This window comes from Arachis hypogaea, chromosome 1 (genome assembly GCF_003086295.3).
Source record: "Arachis hypogaea cultivar Tifrunner chromosome 1, arahy.Tifrunner.gnm2.J5K5, whole genome shotgun sequence".
NCBI lineage: Eukaryota > Viridiplantae > Streptophyta > Magnoliopsida > Fabales > Fabaceae > Arachis > Arachis hypogaea.
In genome coordinates this window covers 24,998,424-25,018,028 of record NC_092036.1, presented here as the reverse complement: position 1 = coordinate 25,018,028, position 19,605 = coordinate 24,998,424, and the positions used below count along the sequence as shown (strand labels likewise).

Below are 19,605 nucleotides of genomic sequence, written 5' to 3'. Positions count from 1 at the left end.
GACTCAAAATTGAGCCTTTAAGTTGTCAGCCAACTCATCCATTATCTGAGATACAACCTCCTCCGGATTTGCATATTTTTCCTTTCACTTGGTGACTTCATCTATCAAGTCAAGCTTTTCCCCAAAAATCTTGGTATAACTTTCTTCAACTTTCTTTTTTAAGACCTCATCTATAGCAAAAGTGACTTCTGACTACTTCACTCTTTCCTGGGATTTGTCAAGGTCAGATAGAAGGACCTCATTCTCCTTCTCTAATTCTAACTTGGTCTCCCTTAAAGGTGCCACCTCAGCCTTCAGGTCAGCCAAAGATCCCTGAGTAGCACCTAAAGGAGTCTCTTCCAGTTGCTTTAATAGTGCGGAACACACTCCGACAGTTCTCATCCCACCTCGGGCCAGGACTTGAAGGTGTTTTTTGAGAGAAACATCGTCCATACTAATATTACAATAAGGAAGGATGTATTTTTCACAAAAGGCCTCGACATCAAAGCCCTGGTCATACACACTTTCCGACTCCAAAGTCTTACATTTTTTAGGCTTGGACTCAGGAAAGGGAGGTGCAGGGGTATTAACTGATTATCCATATCAATAGGAGGAATAGAAGGAGGAGGAGTTGGATTAGGAGTGATCTTAGTCGAGGCAGAAGGGCCCGAGTCTGACTTGAAGGGAGAAGACAAGTCACCTAATTCGTCAGCCTTTTTCAGTTGTATACTTCAGGCAACCACGTTCTTCTTAGTCGAATTAAGAATTTTCATCATTGTTGACTGATGAGCGGATAATTTATACGCTTTTCGGCATTGTTTTTAGGTAGTTTTTAGTAGGATCTAGCTACTTTTTAGTATATTTTTATTAGTTTTTAAGCAAAATTCACATTTCTGGACTTTACTATGAGTTTGTGCCTTTTTTTGTGATTTCAGGTATTTTCTGGCTGAAATTGAGGGACCTGAGCAAAAATCTGATTCAGAGGCTGAAAAAGGACTACTGATGCTGTTGGATTCTTACCTCCCTGCACTCGAAATAGATTTTTTGGAGCTACTGAAACCCAAATGGTGTGCTCTCAATTGCGTTGGAAAGTAGACATCCTGGGATTTCCAACAATATATAATAGTCCATATTTTATCCGAAATATGATGGCCCAAACTGGTGTTCCAAGTTAGCATAAAAATTCAGGCGTAAAATGCCCAAACTGGCACCAGAATTGGAGTTAAACGCCCAAACTGGCACCAAAGCTGGCGTTTAACTCCAGGAACAGCCCAAGCACGAAAAAGCTTCAATGCTCAGTCCAAGCACACACCAAGTGGACCCCAGAAGTAGATTTCTGCATCATTTACTCATTTCTGTAAACCCTAGGCTACTAGTTCATTATAAATAGGACCTTTTACTATTGTATTTGAAGTCTTGGTTATTCTGGTTCCCCCTCTGGGGCCGAAGCGAATGAACACCATTATCACTTATGTATTTTCAACGGTGGAGTTTCTACACCCCATAGATTAAGGTGTGGAGCTCTGCTGTTCCTCATGAATTAATGCAAAGTACTATTGTTTTTCTATTCAATTCAAGCTTATTCTTACTCCAAGATATTCACTCGCACTTCAACCTGATGAATGTGATGATCCATGACACTCATCACCATTCTCACCTATGAACGCGTGCCTGACAAGCACTTCCATTCTATTTGTAATAGCTTGAGTGTATATCTCTTAGACTCCTGGTTCACGACACATGGTTGCCTCTCCTGACAACAGAGCCCTCCATTCTGTGAGATAAGAGTCTTCGTGGTATAAGCTAGAATCAATTGGCAGCATTCTTGAGATCCAGAAAGGCTAAACCTTGTCTGTGGTATTCCGAGTAAGATCTGGGATGGGTTAACTGTGACGAGCTTCAAACTCGCGACTGTTGGGCGTAGTGACAGACGCAAAAGGATCAATGGATCCTATTCCAACATGAGTGAGAACCGACAGATGATTAGCCGTGCGGTGACAACGCATTTGGACCATTTTCACTGAGAGGACAGACGGTAGCCATTGACAATGGTGATCTCCCAACATACAGCTTGCCATGAAAAGGAGTACGCATGATTGGATGAAAGCAGTAGGAAAGCAGAGGTTCAGAAGGAGCAAAGCATCTTCATACACTTATCTGAAACTCCTACCAATGAATTACATAAGTACTTCTATCTTTATTTTATGTTTCCTTTATCTTTTAATTATCAAAACTCATGACCATTTGAATCTGCCTGACTGAGATTTACAAGATGACCATAGCTTGCTTTAAGCCGACAATCTCCGTGGGATCGACCCTTACTCACGTAATGTATTACTTGGACGACCCAGTGCACTTGCTGGTTAGTTGTGCGAGTTGTGAAAAGTGTTATCACAATTTCGTGCACCAAGTTTTTGGCGCCATTGCCGGGGATTGTTCGAGTTTGGACAACTGACGGTTCATCTTGTTGCTTAGATTAGGTATTTTTCTTTTTATTTTCTTCTTCAGAATTTTTAAGAATGAATTCTAGAGTTTCAGATGATGCTTTTATCATCACAAGAGCTAGTTGATTCCCATCAATTTGGCTGTTGTATGCAATGTTTTTCTGAAGCTTGGCTGACCATATCTAATCTTTTTAGACTAAAACTTTTGACTAACATTGCATGATTCCTGGAATCCTTATAATTTTTTTTTTAATTTCTTATTTTCTTTTTCCTAAGTAATTCTCGAAAAAAATACAAAAATTTTTTTAATAAAATAATAAAAAACCAAAAAAATATTTTGTGTTTCTTGTTTGAGTCTAGTGTTAATTTTTAAGTTTGGTGTCAATTGCATGTTTTAATTTTTCTAAAAAATTTTCGAAAATTCATGCATTGCATTCTTCATGATCTTCAAGTTGTTCTTAATGAGTCTCCTTGTTTGATCTTCATATTTTCTTGTTTTGTGTCTTTTGTTGTTTTTCATATGCATTTTTGAATTCATAGTGTCTAAACATGAAAAATCTCTAAGTTTGGTGTCTTGCATGTTTTTCTTTTATTGAAAATTTTTCAAAAATAAGTTCTTGATGTTCATCATGATCTTCAAAGTATTCTTGCATGCATCATTTGTTTTAATCCAAAACTTTTATGTGTTGAGTCATTTTGTGGTTTTTCTCTTTCCTCATTAAATTCAAAAAAATAAAAAAATCTTTTCCTAATTTCACTCATAAATTTCAAAATCTTTGGGTTGACTTAGTCAAAAATTTTTAAAATAAGTTGTTTCTTGTTAGTCAAGTCAAGATTTCAATTGCAAAAATTTATCTTTTCAAAATCTTTTTCAAAATCAAATCTTTTTCATTTTTTTCCTTTGTTTTTCGAAAATTTTTCAAAATTCTTTTTCAAAAATTTTCAAAATATTTTTCTTATTTTCAAACTTTAAATTTTAAAATCATATCTTTTGATTCCTTGTGAGTCAAGTCATTAATTCTGATTTTAAAAAAATTAAATCTTTTTTAAAATAAATTTCAATCATATCTTTTCAATCATATCTTTTTCAAAATCAATTTCAAAATCTTTTCTAACTTATCTTTTCAAAATTGATTTTCAAATCTTTTTTCAATTAACCACTTAACTTTTTGTTTGATTTTTGAAATTCTTATCTTTTTCAAAACTACCTAACTAATTTTCTCTCTCAAATTTTCGAAAACTCCTCACCCTTTTTCAAAATTCTTTTTAATTAACTAATTGTTTTAAATTTTAATTTTATTTTACTTCTTCCTCTAATTTTGAATTCTAACTTAAAATTAAAATAAAAAATAATTTTCTTTTCTTAAAATTAAAATTCGAATTCTCTTCCTCTCTTTTCTTTCTATTTATTTAATCACTAACACTCTTATCTTCTTCTTATAATTCGAACCCTCTCTCCCTCTCTGTGTTCAAATTCTTCATCTCTTCTCTCTATAACATTCTTCTATTCTTTTCTTCTTCTATTCACATAAAAGAATCTCTATACTGTGACATAGAGGATTCCTCTTCTTTTCTATCCTCTTCTTTTTCATATGAGCAGGAGCAAGGACAAGGATATTCTTATTGAAGCAGATCCTGAACCTGAAAGGACTCTGAAGAAGAAGCTAAGAGAAGCTAAAGCACAACAATCCAGAGAAAATCTTACAAAGAATCTCAAAAAAGAAGTAATGGCCGAACCCAACAACAATGCAAGGAAGATGCTTGGTGACTTTACTGCACCAAATTCCAACTTCCATGGAAGAAGCATCTCAATTCCTGTCATTGGAGCAAACAACTTTGAGCTAAAGCCTCAATTAGTTTCTCTGATGCAACAGAATTGCAAGTTTTATGGACTTCCATCAGAAGATTCTTTTTAGTTCTTAATTGAATTCTTGCATATTTGTAATACTGTTAAGACCAATGGAGTTGATCTCGAGGTCTATAAGCTTATGCTTTTCCCTTTTGCTGTAAGAGATAGAGCTAGAATATGGTTGGACTCTCAACCTAGAGATAGCCTGAACTCTTGGGATAAGCTGGTCATGACTTTCTTAGCCAAATTCTTTCCTTCTCAAAAGCTGAGCAAGCTTAGAGTGGATGTTCAAACCTTTAGGCAGAAAGAAGGTGAATCCCTCTATGAAGCTTGGGAAAGATACAAGCAACTGACCAAAAAGTGTCCTTCTAACATGCTTTCAGAATGGACCATCCTGGATATATTCTATGATGGTCTGTCTGAATTGTCTAAGATGTCATTGGACCATTCTGCAGGTAGATCTATTCACCTGAAGAAAATGCCTGCAGAAGCTCAGGAACTCATTAAAATGGTTGCAAATAACCAGTTCATATACACCTCTGAAAGGAATCCTGTAAGTAATGGGACGCCTCAGAGGAAGGGAGTTCTTGAAATTGATGCTCTGAATGCCATATTGGCTCAGAACAAAATGTTGACTCAGCAAGTCAATATGATTTCTCAAAGTCTGAATGGATTGCAAAATGCATCCAACAGTACTAAAGAAGCATCTTCTGAAGAAGAAGCTTATGATCTTGAGAACCCTGTAATGGCAGAGGTGAATTACATGGGTAAAGCCTATGAAAACACCTATAATCCCTCATGGAGAAATCATCCAAATTTCTCATGGAAGGATCAACAAAAGCCTCAACAAGGCTTTAACAATAATAATGGTGGAAAAAATAGGTTTAACAATGGCAAGCCTTTTCCATCATCCTCTCAGCAACAGGCAGAGAATTCTGAGCAGAATCTATCTAGCTTAGCAAATATAGTCTCTGATCTATCTAAGGCCACTCTCAATTTCATGAATGAAACAAGGTCCTCCATCAGAAACTTGGAGGCACAAGTGGGCCAGCTGAGTAAAAGAGTCACTGAAACACCTCCTAGTACTCTCCCAAGCAATACAGAAGAGAATCCAAAAAGAGAGTGCAAGGCCATAACCTTACTTGGTGTGGCTGAATGATGAGCGGATAATTTATACGCTTTTTGGCATTGTTTTTAGATAGTTTTTAGTAAGTTCAAGCTACTTTTAGGGATGTTTTCATTAGTTTTTATGTTAAATTCACATTTCTGGACTTTACTATGAGTTTGTGTGTTTTTCTGTGATTTCAGGTAAATTCTGGCTGAAATTGAGGGATTTGAGCAAAACTCTGAAGAAGGCTGACAAAAGGACTGCTGATGCTGTTGGAATCTGACCTCCCTGCACTAGAAATGGATTTTCTGGAGCTACAGAACTCCAATTGGCGCGCTCTCAACGGCGTTGGAAAGTAGACATCCAGGGCTTTCCAGCAATATATAATACTCCATACTTTATTCGGAGATTGACGACGTAACTTGGCGTTGAACGCCAAGTACATGCTGCTGTCTGGAGTTAAACGCCAGAAAAACGTCATGATCCGGAGTTGAACGCCCAAAACACGTCATAACTCGAAGTTCAACTCCAAGAGAAGCCTCAGCTCGTGGATTGATCAAGCTCAGCCCAAGCATACACCAAGTGGGCCCCGGAAGTGGATTTATGCATCAAATACTTACTCATGTAAACCCTAGTAGCTAGTCTAGTATAAATAGGATAAGTTACTATTGTATTAGACATCTTTTGACAGTTTAATCTCTTGAATATTCGGTCACTTGATCATGGAGAGGGCTGGCCATTCGGCCATGCCTGAACCTCTTTCACTTATGTATCTTCAACGGTGGAGTTTCTGCACACCATAGATTAAGGGTGTGGAGCTCTGCTGTACCTCAAGTATTAATGCAATTCTATTGTCTTTTATTCAATTCTCTTTTATTCTTATTCCAAGATATTCATTCGTACCCAAGAACATGATGAATGTGATGATAAGTAACCCTCATTATCATTCTCACTTATGAACGCACGTGATTGACAACCACTTCCGTTCTACATGCAACCGAGCTTGAATGTGTATCTCTTAGATTCCCCAACAGAATCTTCGTGGTATAAGTTAGATAGATGGCGGCATTCATGAGGATCCGGAAAGTCTAAACCTTGTCTGTGGTATTCCGAGTAGGATTCTGGGATTGAATGACTGTGACGAGCTTCAAACTCCTGAAGGCTGGGCGTGATGACAAGCGCAAAAGAATCAAGGGATTCTATTCCAACTTGATTGAGAACCGACAGATGATTAGCCGTGCTGTGACAGAGCATAGGAACGTTTTCACTGAGAGGATGGGATGTAGCCATTGACAACGGTGATGCCCTACATACATCTTGCCATGGAAAGGAGTAAGAAGGATTGAGTTGAAGCAATGGGAGAGCAGGCGTCCTTGAGCCATACAGTATCTCCATTCGCTTATCTGAAATTCCCACCAATGAATCTACATGAGTACTCTATCCCTTTTATTATTTCTGTTTTCTTATCTTTATTTTCGAAAACCCATAAACAAGATCTAATCTGCCTAACTGAGATTTACAAGGTGACCATAGCTTGCTTCATACCAACAATCTCTGTGGGATCGACCCTTACTCACGTAAGGTTTATTACTTGGACGACCCAGTACACTTGCTGGTTAGTTGAACGGAGTTGTGAATTCAACTGGTGTCACAATAATAATTTCATACAACTTAAAGAATAGTGATCACAATTTCGTCCACCAAGTTTTTGGCGCCGTTGCCGGGGATTGTTCGAGTATGGACAACTGACGGTTCATCTTGTTGCTCAGATTAGGTAATTTTCTTTTCAAAAAGTTTTCAAAAATTTTTCTTTAATTTTCATTTTTTTCAAAGAATATTTTCGAAAAAAATAAAATAAAAATACAAAAAAATTAGAAAATTATAAAAATCAAAAATATTTTGCGTTTCTTGTTTGAGTCTTGAGTCAAATTTTACGTTTGGTGTCAATTTCATGCTTTAAAAATTTTTCTTGCATTTTTCGAAAACTTCATGCATTCATAGTGTTCTTCATGATCTTCAAGTTGTTCTTGACAAGTCTTCTTGTTTGATCTTGATGATTTCTTGTTTTGTGTCTTTTGTTGTTTTTCATGTGCACTTTTGCATTCATATTTTCCATGCATTAAAGATTTCTAAGTTTGGTGTCTTGCATGTTTTCTTTGCATCAAAAATTTTTCAAAATTATGTTCTTGATGTTCATCATGATCTTCAAAGTGTTCTTGGTGTTCATCTTGACATTCATAGCATTCTTGCATGCATCTTGTGTCTTGATCCAAAATTTTCATGTTTTGGGTCATTTTTGTGTTTTTCTTTAAAAATTCAAAAATAAAAAAAATATCTTTTCCTTATTTCCCTCCAAAATTTCGAAATTTTGGGTTGACTTGGTCAAAAATTTTTAAAATTAGTTGTTTCTTACAAGTTAAGTCAAAATTTCAATTTTAAAAATCTTATCTTTTCAAAATCTTTTTCAAAAATCATATCTTTTTCATTTTTTTTATATAATTTTCGAAAATTTCAAAAAATCTTTTTCAAATTATTCTCAAAATCTTTTTCTTATCTTTATATCATATTTTCGAAAATTAGCTAACAATTAATGTGATTGGTTCAAAAATTTGAAGTTTGTTACTTTCTTGTTAAGAAAGGTTCAATCTTTAAGTTCTAGAATCTTATCTTGTAGTTTCTTGTTAGTTAAGTCAATTTTAAAATTAGATCTTTTTATGTTTTATCTTATCTTTTTCAAATTTTATCTTTTTCAAAATTTGATTTCAAAATATCTTATCTAACTTCTTATCTTCTTATCTTTTTCAAAATTTGATTTCAAATCTTTTTCAATCAACTAACTAACTTTTTGTTTGTTTCTTATCTTTTTCAAAACCACCTAACTACTTCTCCCTCTCTAATTTTCGAAAATATCTCATCCCTTTTTCAAAATTTCTTTTTAATTAATTAACTGTTTTAAATTTTAATTCTAATCTTATCTTATCTTTAATTTTCGAAAATTACTAACCCCTTTTTCAAAATTATTTTCGAAATTCTCCCTCTCCTTTCTTATTCTATTTAATTATTTAATTACTAACACTTCTCTTCACCTCTCTTCATCCAAAAATCCGAATTCATCCTTCTTCATTCTTCTACCCCCTTCTTCTTCTACTAACATAAAGGAATCTCTATACTGTGACATAGAGGATTCCTCTTTCTTTTCTTGTTTTCTTCTCTTTCATATGAGCAGGAACAGGGAAAAAGGCACTCTTGTTGAAGTTGATCCAGAACCTGAAAGGACTCTGAAGAGAAAATTAAGAGAAGCTAAATTAAATTATTCTAAAGGTAACCTTTCAGAAATTTTTGAACAAGAGAAGGAGATGGCAGCCGAAAATAATAATAATAATAATGCAAGGAGAATGCTTGGTGACTTCACAAAGCCAACATCCAAATTTGATGGAAGAAGCATCTCCATTCCTGCCATTGGAGCCAATAACTTTGAGCTTAAGCCTCAACTAGTTGCATTAATGCAACAAAACTGCAAGTTTTATGGACTTCCATCTGAAGACCCTTATCAGTTTTTAACTGAGTTCTTGCAGATCTGTGAGACTGTAAAGACGAATGGAGTTGATCCTGAAGTCTACAGACTCATGCTTTTCCCTTTTGCAGTAAGAGACAGAGCTAGAATATGGTTGGAGTTACAACCTAAGGATAGCCTGGACTCCTGGGATAAGCTGGTCACTGCCTTCTTGGATAAATTCTTTCCTCCTCAAAAGCTGAGCAAGCTGAGAGTGGATGTTCAAACCTTCAAACAAAAAGATGGTGAATCCCTCTATGAAGCTTGGGAAAGATACAAGCAGCTGACCAAAAGATGTCCATCTGACATGTTTTCAGAATGGACCCTACTAGATATATTCTATTATGGTCTATCTGAATTTTCGAAAATGTCATTGGACCATTCTGCAGGTGGATCTATTCACCTGAAGAAAACGCCTGAAGAGGCTCAAGAACTCATTGACATGGTTGCAAACAACCAGTTCATGTATACCTCTGAGAGGAATTCCGTGAATAATGGGATACCTCAGAAGAAAGGAGTTCTTGAAATTGATGCTCTGAATGCCATATTGGCTCAGAACAAAATGTTGACTCAACAGGTCAACATAATCTCTCAAAATCTGAATGGATTGCAACATGCATCCAACAGTACTAGAGAGGTAGCTTCTGAAGAAGCTTATGATCCTGAGAACCCTGCCATGGCAGAAGTTAATTACATGGGTGAACCTTATGGAAACACCTATAATCCATCATGGAGAAATCATCCAAATTTCTCCTGGAAGGATCAACAAAAGCCTCAACAAGGCTTTAACAATGGTGGACGCAATAGGCTGAGCAATAGTAAGCCATATCCATCATCTTCTCAGCAACAGACAGAGAATTCAGAACAAAACACTTCTAATTTAACCAATATTGTCTCTGATCTGTCAAAGGTCACTTTCAGTTTCATGAATGAAACAAGATCCTCCATTAGAAATTTGGAGGCACAAGTGGGCCAGCTGAGTAAGAAAGTTATTGAAACTCCTCCCAGTATTCTCCCAAGCAATACAGAAGAGAATCCAAAAGGAGAGTGCAAGGCCATTGATTTAGTCAAAGTGGCCGAATGCACAAGGGAGGAGGAGGACGGAAATCCTAGTGAGGAAGACCTCCTGGGACGTCCCTCAAGCAAGAAGGAGTTTCCTATTAAGGATCCAGAGGAATCTGAGGCTCATCTAGAGACCATAGAGATTCCATTAAATCTCCTTCTGCCATTCATGAGCTCTGAAGACTATTCTTCCTCTGAAGAGGATGAAGATGTGACTGGAGAGCAAGTTGCTCAATATTTAGGAGCTATCATGAAGCTGAATGCCAAGCTGTTTGGTAATGAGACTTGGGAAAGTGAACCTCTCTTGCTCATTAGTGAACTAGATACTTGGATTCAGAAAACTCTACCTCAAAAGAAACAAGATCCTGGCAAGTTCTTAATACCTTGTACCATTGGCACCATGAGCTTTGAAAAAGCTCTATGTGATCTGGGGTCAGGGATAAATCTTATGCCACTCTCTGTAATGGAGAAGCTGGGGATCATTGAGGTACAACCTGCCTTGTTCTCATTGCAATTGGCAGATAAGTCATTGAGACAAGCTTATGGAATAGTAGAGGACGTGCTAGTAAAGGTTGAAGGCCTTTACATCCCTGCTGATTTCATAATCCTAGACACTAGGAAGGAAGATGATGAATGCATCATCCTAGGAAGACCTTTCCTAGCCACAGCAGGAGCTGTGATAGATGTCAACAGAGGAGAATTAGTCCTTCAATTGAATGGGGACTACCTTGTGTTTAAAGCACATGGCCATCCCTCTGTGACAAAAGAGAGTAAGCAGGAAGAGCTTCTCTCAGTTCAGAGTCAAGAAGAGCCCACACAGTCAAACTCTAAGTTTGGTGTTGTGAGGCCACAACCAAATTCTAAGTTTGGTGTTAAGACCCCATATCCAAACTCTAAGTTTGGTGTTGGGACTACACTAACATTGACCTGATCACCTTGTGGCTCCATGAGAGCCACTGTCAAGCTATTGACATTAAAGAAGCGCTTGTTGGGAGGCAACCCAATTTTATTTATCTTATTTTTATTTTTATTGTTATCTTGTGTTTTATTAGGTACATGATCATGAGGAGTCACGAAAAAATCAAAAAAATGAGAGTCAAAAACAGAAGAAAAAAATTTTTCACCCTGGAGGACGCACGGGCTGGCGTTCAACGCCAGTAAGGTGCATCTGACCGGCGTTCAACGCCAGAACAGAGCACCATTCTGGTGCTGAACGCCAGAAACAAGCAACATCCTGGCGCTGAACGCCAGGAATGTGCCCAGAGAGGAAAAACTGGCGCTGAACGCCAGTAACAAGCATGAAACTGGCGTTCAACGCCAGAAACATGCTTTACATGGGCGTTGAACGCCCAGAACGTGCACCAATGGGCGTTTAAACGCCAGAATGGTGTGCCAAGGCAATTTACATGCCTATTTGGTGCAGGGATGGAATTCCTTGACACCTCAGGACCTGTGGACCCTACAGGATCATCTCAGGATCTGTGGACCTCACAGGATCCCCACCTACCTCGCCCTCTCTCTTTCCATTCATGGTCATTCCTTCTATTTTTCATTCACCACCTACATCTATCCACTCTTCCCCATACACCCCACCTACCTTTACAATTCAACTTCTCTTTCCCACCCAATCCCACCCATATAGCCGAATCCATCTCCCCTCACTCACCTCCATTTTCTTCTTCTTCTTCTTCCTCTCTTCTTTCTTCTCTTGCTCGAGGGCGAGCAATATTTTAAGTTTGGTGTGGTAAAAGCATAGCTTTTTTGCTTTTCCATTACCATTAATGGCACCTAAGGCCAGAGAAACCTCAAAGGGAAGACAAAAGCTTCCACCTCTGAGTCTTGGGAGATGGAAAGAATATAAGCCGTCATAGCTCAGTGGTAGAACATGTGGCTGCAAATCAAGAGATCCCTGAGATACCTCAGGGGATAAGTTATCCTCCACACAAATATTGGAAGCAACTAAGGGTAGAAACACCAAAATTACTAGGAATCATTCAACAGAAGCAAGGAAGAGACATAGAGGAGCTCAAAAAGCACCATTGGACCTTCAAGAAGGCGCCACCCTCACTCAGGTGGATTCATTCCTTGTTCTTTATTTCTTTCTGTTTTCAGTTTTTAATGTTGTGTTTATCTATGTTTTGTGTCTCTACTTCATGATCATTAGTATGTAACCATGCCTTAAAGCTATGAATAAAATCCATTAATCCTTCACCTCTCTTAAATGAAAAATGTTTTAATTCAAAAGAATAAGAAGTACATGAATTTCGAATTTATCCTTGAATTTAATTTAATTATATTGATGTGGTGACAATACTTTTTGTTTTCTGAATGAATGATTGAACAGTGCATATTTTTGATCTTGTTGTTTATGAGTGTTAAAATTGTTGGCTCTTGAAAGAATGATGAACAAAGAGAAATGTTATTGATGATCTGAAAAATCATGAAATTGATTCTTGAAGCAAGAAAAAGCAGTGAAAAAGGAAGCTTGCGAAAAAAAAAAGTGGCGAAAAAAAAAATAGAAAGAAAAAGAAGGAGCAGTAGAAAAAGCCAATAGCCCTTAAAACCAAAAGGCAAGGGTAAAAAGGATCCAAGGCTTTGAGCATCAATGGATAGGAGGGCCCAAGGAAATAAAATCCAGGCCTAAGCGGCTAAATCAAGCTGTCCCTAACCATGTGCTTGTGTCATGAAGGTCCAAGCGAAAAGCTTGAGACTGAGTGGTTAAAGCCGTGATCCAAAGCAAAAAGAGTGTGCTTAAGAGCTCTGGACACCTCTAACTGGGGACTCTAGCAAAGCTGAGTCACAATCTGAAAAGGTTCACCCAGTCATGTGTCTGTGGCATTTGTGTATCCGGTGGTAATACTGGAAAACAAAGTGCTTAGGGCCACGGCCAAGACTCATAAGTAGCTGTGTTCAAGAATCAACATGCTTAACTAGGAAAGTCAATAACACTATCCGAAATTCTAAGTTCCTAGAGAAGCCAATCACTCTAAACTTCAAAGGAAAAAGTGAGATGCCAAAACTGTTCAGAAGCAAAAAGCTACAAGTCCCGCTCATCTAATTATAATTAATATTCATTGATATTCTGGAATATATAGTATATTCTCTTCTTTTATCCTATTTGATTTTCAGTTGCTTGGGGACAAGCAACAATTTAAGTTTGGTGTTGTGATGAGCGGATAATTTATACGCTTTTTGGCATTGTTTTTAGATAGTTTTTAGTAAGTTCAAGCTACTTTTAGGGATGTTTTCATTAGTTTTTATGTTAAATTCACATTTCTGGACTTTACTATGAGTTTGTGTGTTTTTCTGTGATTTCAGGTAAATTCTGGCTGAAATTGAGGGATTTGAGCAAAACTCTGAAGAAGGCTGACAAAAGGACTGCTGATGCTGTTGGAATCTGACCTCCCTGCACTCGAAATGGATTTTCTGGAGCTACAGAACTCCAATTGGCGCGCTCTCAACGGCGTTGGAAAGTAGACATCCAGGGCTTTCCAGCAATATATAATAGTCCATACTTTATTCGGAGATTGACGACGTAACTTGGCGTTGAACGCCAAGTACATGCTGCTGTCTGGAGTTAAACGCCAGAAAAACGTCATGATCCGGAGTTGAACGCCCAAAACACGTCATAACTCAAAGTTCAACTCCAAGAGAAGCCTCAGCTCGTGGATTGATCAAGCTCAGCCCAAGCATACACCAAGTGGGCCCCGGAAGTGGATTTATGCATCAAATACTTACTCATGTAAACCCTAGTAGCTAGTCTAGTATAAATAGGATAAGTTACTATTGTATTAGACATCTTTTGACAGTTTAATCTCTTGAATATTCGGTCACTTGATCATGGAGAGGGCTGGCCATTTGGCCATGCCTGAACCTCTTTCACTTATGTATCTTCAACGGTGGAGTTTCTGCACACCATAGATTAAGGGTGTGGAGCTCTGCTGTACCTCAAGTATTAATGCAATTCTATTGTCTTTTATTCAATTCTCTTTTATTCTTATTCCAAGATATTCATTCGTACCCAAGAACATGATGAATGTGATGATAAGTAACCCTCATTATCATTCTCACTTATGAACGCACGTGATTGACAACCACTTCCGTTCTACATGCAACCGAGCTTGAATGTGTATCTCTTAGATTCCCCAACAGAATCTTCGTGGTATAAGTTAGATAGATGGCGGCATTCATGAGGATCCGGAAAGTCTAAACCTTGTCTGTGGTATTCCGAGTAGGATTCTGGGATTGAATGACTGTGACGAGCTTCAAACTCCTGAAGGCTGGGCGTGATGACAAGCGCAAAAGAATCAAGGGATTCTATTCCAACCTGATTGAGAACCGACAGATGATTAGCCGTGCTGTGACAGAGCATAGGAACGTTTTCACTGAGAGGATGGGATGTAGCCATTGACAATGGTGATGCCCTACATACAGCTTGCCATGGAAAGGAGTAAGAAGGATTGAGTTGAAGCAATGGGAGAGCAGGCGTCCTTGAGCCATACAGTATCTCCATTCGCTTATCTGAAATTCCCACCAATGAATCTACATGAGTACTCTATCTCTTTTATTATTTCTATTTTCTTATCTTTATTTTCGAAAACCCATAAACAAGATCTAATCTGCCTAACTGAGATTTACAAGGTGACCATAGCTTGCTTCATACCAACAATCTCTGTGGGATCGACCCTTACTCACGTAAGGTTTATTACTTGGACGACCCAGTACACTTGCTGGTTAGTTGAACGGAGTTGTGAATTCAACTGGTGTCACAATAATAATTTCATACAACTTAAAGAATAGTGATCACAATTTCGTCCACCACCGAACCTAGAGAGGAGGAGGAAGACGTGAATCTCAGTGAGGAAGACCTCATGGGACATCCTTTGGACAAAAAAGAGTTCCCAATTGAGGAACCTAAAGAATCTGAGGCTCATCTAGAGACCATAGAGATTCCATTGAACCTACTTCTGCCATTCATGAGCTCTGATGACTATTCCTCCTCTGAAGAGGATGAAGATATTACTGAAGAGCAAGTTGCTAAGTACCTTGGAGCAATCATGAAGCTGAATGCCAAGTTATTTGGTAATGAGACTTGGGTGGATGAACCCATCTTGCTCACCAATGAACTGAATAACTTGATTAGGCAGACATTACCTCAAAAGAAAGAGGATCCCGAAAGGTTCTTAATACCTTGTACCATAGACACCATGACCTTTGAGAAGGCTCTGTGTGACTTGGGGTCAGGCATAAACCTCATGCCACTCTCTGTAATGGAGAAACTAGGAATCTTTGAGGTTCAAGCTGCAAGAATCTCACTAGAGATGACAGACAAATTAATAAAACAGGCTTATGGACTAGTAGAAGACGTGCTAGTGAAGGTTGAAGGCCTTTACATCCCTGCTGATTTCATAATCCTAGACACTGGAAAAGATGAGGATGAATCCAACATCCTTGGCAAACCTTTCCTAACCACAGCAAAAGCTGTGATTGATGTTGACAGAGGAGAGTTGGTCCTTTAATTGAATGAGGTCTACCTTGTATTCAAGACTCAAGGTTCTCCTTCTGTACACATGGAGAAGAAGCATGAAAAGCTTCTCCTAATACAGAGTCAAACAAAACCCCCACATTCAAACACTAAGTTTGGTGTTGGGAGGCCACAACCAAACTCTAAGTTTGGTGTTGAGAGGCCCCAACCATGCTCTGAATATTTGTGAGGCTCCATGAAAGCCCCACTGTCAAGCTATTGACATTAAAGAAGCGCTTATTGGGAGGCAACCCAATTTTTATTTATCTATATTATTTTATGTTTTCTTTAGGTTGATGATCATGTGGAGTCACAAAAATAACTTCAAAAATCAGAGCAAATTCAAAAATAGTATAAACAAATAGCACACCCTAGAGGATAAGCTTACTGCGTTTAAATGCCAGTAAGAGTAGTAGAATGGGCATTAAACACCCGGTCTGGCACCATTCTGGGTGTTTAACACCAGAAGTGGGCACCAGACTGGAGTTTAACGCCAGAACAGAGCACCAAGTTGGCATTAAACGCCAGAAACAAGCAACAGCTTGGCGTTAAATGCCAGGAAAGGTATAAAAGCTGGCGTTTAACGCCAGAAACAAGTAGCAACCTGGCGTTTAACGCTAGAATTGTACTCTAAGGGCGTTTTGCACGCCTAAATGGAGCAGGGATGATAAGTCCTTGACTCCTCAGGATCTGTGGACCCCACAGGATCCCTACCTACCTTAACTCAATCTCTCTCTTCTTCACACATTCCAAATACCCTTCACCAATCACCTCTATCTCTCTTCCACATCACCTCTTTACCACTCACATCTACCCACTCTTCCCCAAAAAAAAACCCCCACATACCTCTAAATTCAAATTCATATTCTTTCTCTCCCAAACCCAACCCCTTGGCCAAACCACTCACACCTCTCCATCTCCTCCATTTTCTTCTTCTTCTCTTCCCCTCTTTCTTTTTTTGCTCGAGGACAAGCAAAAATTTTAAGTTTGGTACGAAAAAAGCATTGCTTTTTATGTTTCTATAACCATTTATGGCACCTAAGGCTGTAGAAACCTTTAAAAAGAGGAAAGGGAAGGCAAAAGCTTCCACCTTTGAGTCATGGGAGATGGAGAGATTCATCTCAAAAGCCCATCACTAAGAATAGGATGAAACAAACAAGAGAGCCCACTCATGGATCTCAACAAGAGCATGAGGAAATTCCTCATCAAGAAATCCCTACACAACTATTGGGAGCAACAAAGGCAAAGAAGAGACATAGAGGAGCTCAAGCACTCCATAAGATCTTCAAGAGGATGCACAAGCTGCCATCACTAAGGTGGACCCGTTCTTTAATTTCCTTGTTCTTTATTTTCTATTTTTCGTTTCCTATGCTTTATGTTCTATCTATGTTTGTGTCTTTATTACATGGTCATTAGTGTCTTAGTGTCTATGTCTTAAAGCTATGAATGATTCCATGAATCCATCACCTTTCTTAAATGAAAAATGTTTTAATTGCAAAAGAACAAGAAGTACATGATTTCGAATATTATCTTGAAGTTAGCTTAATTATTTTGATGTGGTGGCAATACTTTTTGTTTTCTGAATGAATGCTTGAACAGTGCATATTTTTGATATTGTTGTTTATGAATGTTAAATTTGTTGGGTCTTGAAAGAATGATGAAAAGGAGAAATATTATTGATAATCTGAAAAATTATAAAATTGATTCTTGAAGTAAGAAAAAGTAGTGAAAAAGTAAAAGCTTGCGAAAAAATGGCAAAAATAAAAGAAAAAAAAGAAAAAAAATGGCGAAAAAGAAAAAGAAAAAGCAAGCAGAAAAAGCCAATAGCCCTTTAAACTAAAAGGCAAGGGTAAAGAGGATCCAAGGCTTTGAGCATTAATGGATAGGAGGGCCCAAGGAAATAAAATCTAGGGATAAGCGGCTAAATCAAGCTGTCCCTAACCATGTGCTTGTGTCATGAAGGTCCAAGTGAAAAGCTTGAGACTGAGTGGTTAAAGTCGTGATCCAAAGCAAAAAGAGTGTGCTTAAGAACTCTGGACACCTCTAACTAGGGACTTTAGCAAAGCTAAGTCACAATCTGAAAAGATTCACCCAGTTATGTGTCTGTGGCATTTATGTATCCGGTGGTAATACTGGAAAACAAAGTGCTTAGGGTCACGGCTAAGACTCATAAAGTAGCTGTGTTCAAGAATCAACATACTGAACTAGGAGAATCAAGAAAACTATCTAAAATTTTGAGTTCCTATAGATGCCAATCATTCTGAATTTCAAAGGATAAAGAGAGATGCCAAAACTATTCAGAAGTAAAAAGCTACTAGCCCCGCTCATCTAATTGGGACTAAGTTTCACTGATATTATGAGATTCATTGTATATTCTCTTCTTTTTATCCTATTTGATTTTTATTTGCTTGGGGACAAGCAACAATTTAAGTTTGGTGTTGTGATGAGCGGATAATTTATACGCTTTTTGGCATTATTTTTAGGTAGCTTTTAGTAGGATCTAGCTACTCTTTAGTATATTTTTATTAGTTTTTAATCAAAATTCAGATTTATGGACTTTACTATGCGTTTGTGTGTTTTTCTGTGATTTCAGGTATTTTCTGGCTGAAATTGAGGGACCTGAGCAAAAATCTAATTCAGAAGCTGAAAAAGGACTGCTGATGCTGTTGGATTCTGACCTCCCTACACTCGAAATGAATTTTTGGAGCTATAGAAACCCAAATTGGACGCTCTTAAGTGCGTTGGAAAGTAGACATCCTGGGCTTTCCCACAATATATAATAGTCCATACTTTGCCTGAGATTTGATGGCCCAAACTGGCGTTCCAAGTCAGCATAAAAATTCTGGCGTAAAACGCCCAAACTGGCACCAGAATTGGAGTTAAATGCCCAAACTGGCACCAAAGCTGGCGTTTAACTCCAGGAACAGCCCAAGCACGAAAAAGCTTCAATGCTCAGCCTAAGCACATACCAAGTGGGCTCCGGAAGTAGATTTCTGCATCATTTACTCATTTTTGTAAATCCTGGGCTACTAGTTCATTATAAATAGGACCTTTTACTATTGTATTTGAAGTCTTGGTTATTCTGGTTCCCCCTCTGGGGCCAAAGTGAATGAACACCATTATAACTTATGTATTTTAAATGGTGGAGTTTCTACACCCCATAGATTAAAGTGTGGAGCTCTGCTGTTCCTCATGAATTAATGCAAAGTACTATTGTTTTTTTATTCAATTCAAGCTTATTCTTACTCCAAGATATTCACTCGCACTTCAACCTGATGAATGTGATGATCCGTGACACTCATCACCATTTTCACCTATGAACGCGTGCCTGACAAGCACTTCCGTTCTATTTGTAATAGCTTGAGTGTATATCTCTTAGCCTCCTGGTTCACGACGCATGGTTGCCTCTCCTGACAACAGAGCCCTCCATTCTGTGAGATCAGAGTCTTCGTGGTATAAGCTAGAATCAATTGCCAGCATTTTTGAGATCCAAAAAGTCTAAACCTTGTCTGTGGTATTCCGAGTAGGATCTGGGATGGGTTGACTGTGACGAGCTTCAAACTCGCGAGTGTTGGGCATAGTGACAGACGCAAAAAGATCAATGGATCCTATTCTAACATGAGTGAGAACCGACAGATGATTAGCCCTGTGGTGACAACGCATTTGGACCATTTTCACTGAGAGGACGGACAGTAGCCATTGACAACGGTGATCCCCAAGATACAGCTTACCATGGAAAGGAGTGCGCATGACTGGATGAATGCAGTAGGAAAGCAGAGGTTCAGAAGGAGCAAAGCATCTTCATACCCTTATCTGAAACTCCTACCAATGAATTACATAAGTACTTCTATCTTTATTTTATGTTTCCTTTATCTTTTAATTATCAAAACTCATGACCATTTGAATCTGCCTGACTGAGATTTACAAGATGACCATAGCTTGCTTCAAGCCGACAATCTCTATGGGATCGACCCTTACTCACGTACGGTATTACTTGGACGACCTAGTGCACCTGCTGGTTAGTTATGCAAGTTGTGAAAAGTGTTATCATAATTTTGTGCACCACTGACTTTTCAACTATATTTT

General features: G+C 38.1%; 1 non-coding gene across 1 annotated transcript; it reads right to left on the bottom strand.

The window, feature by feature from the left end:
* Positions 1-4,543: 4,543 nt before the first annotated feature.
* On the bottom strand, positions 4,544-4,651 carry LOC112711750 (small nucleolar RNA R71). Its single transcript, XR_003157593.1, has one exon. It is a non-coding gene; the product is annotated as a small nucleolar RNA R71 (small nucleolar RNA).
* Between the last annotated feature and the right edge of the window lie 14,954 nt (positions 4,652-19,605).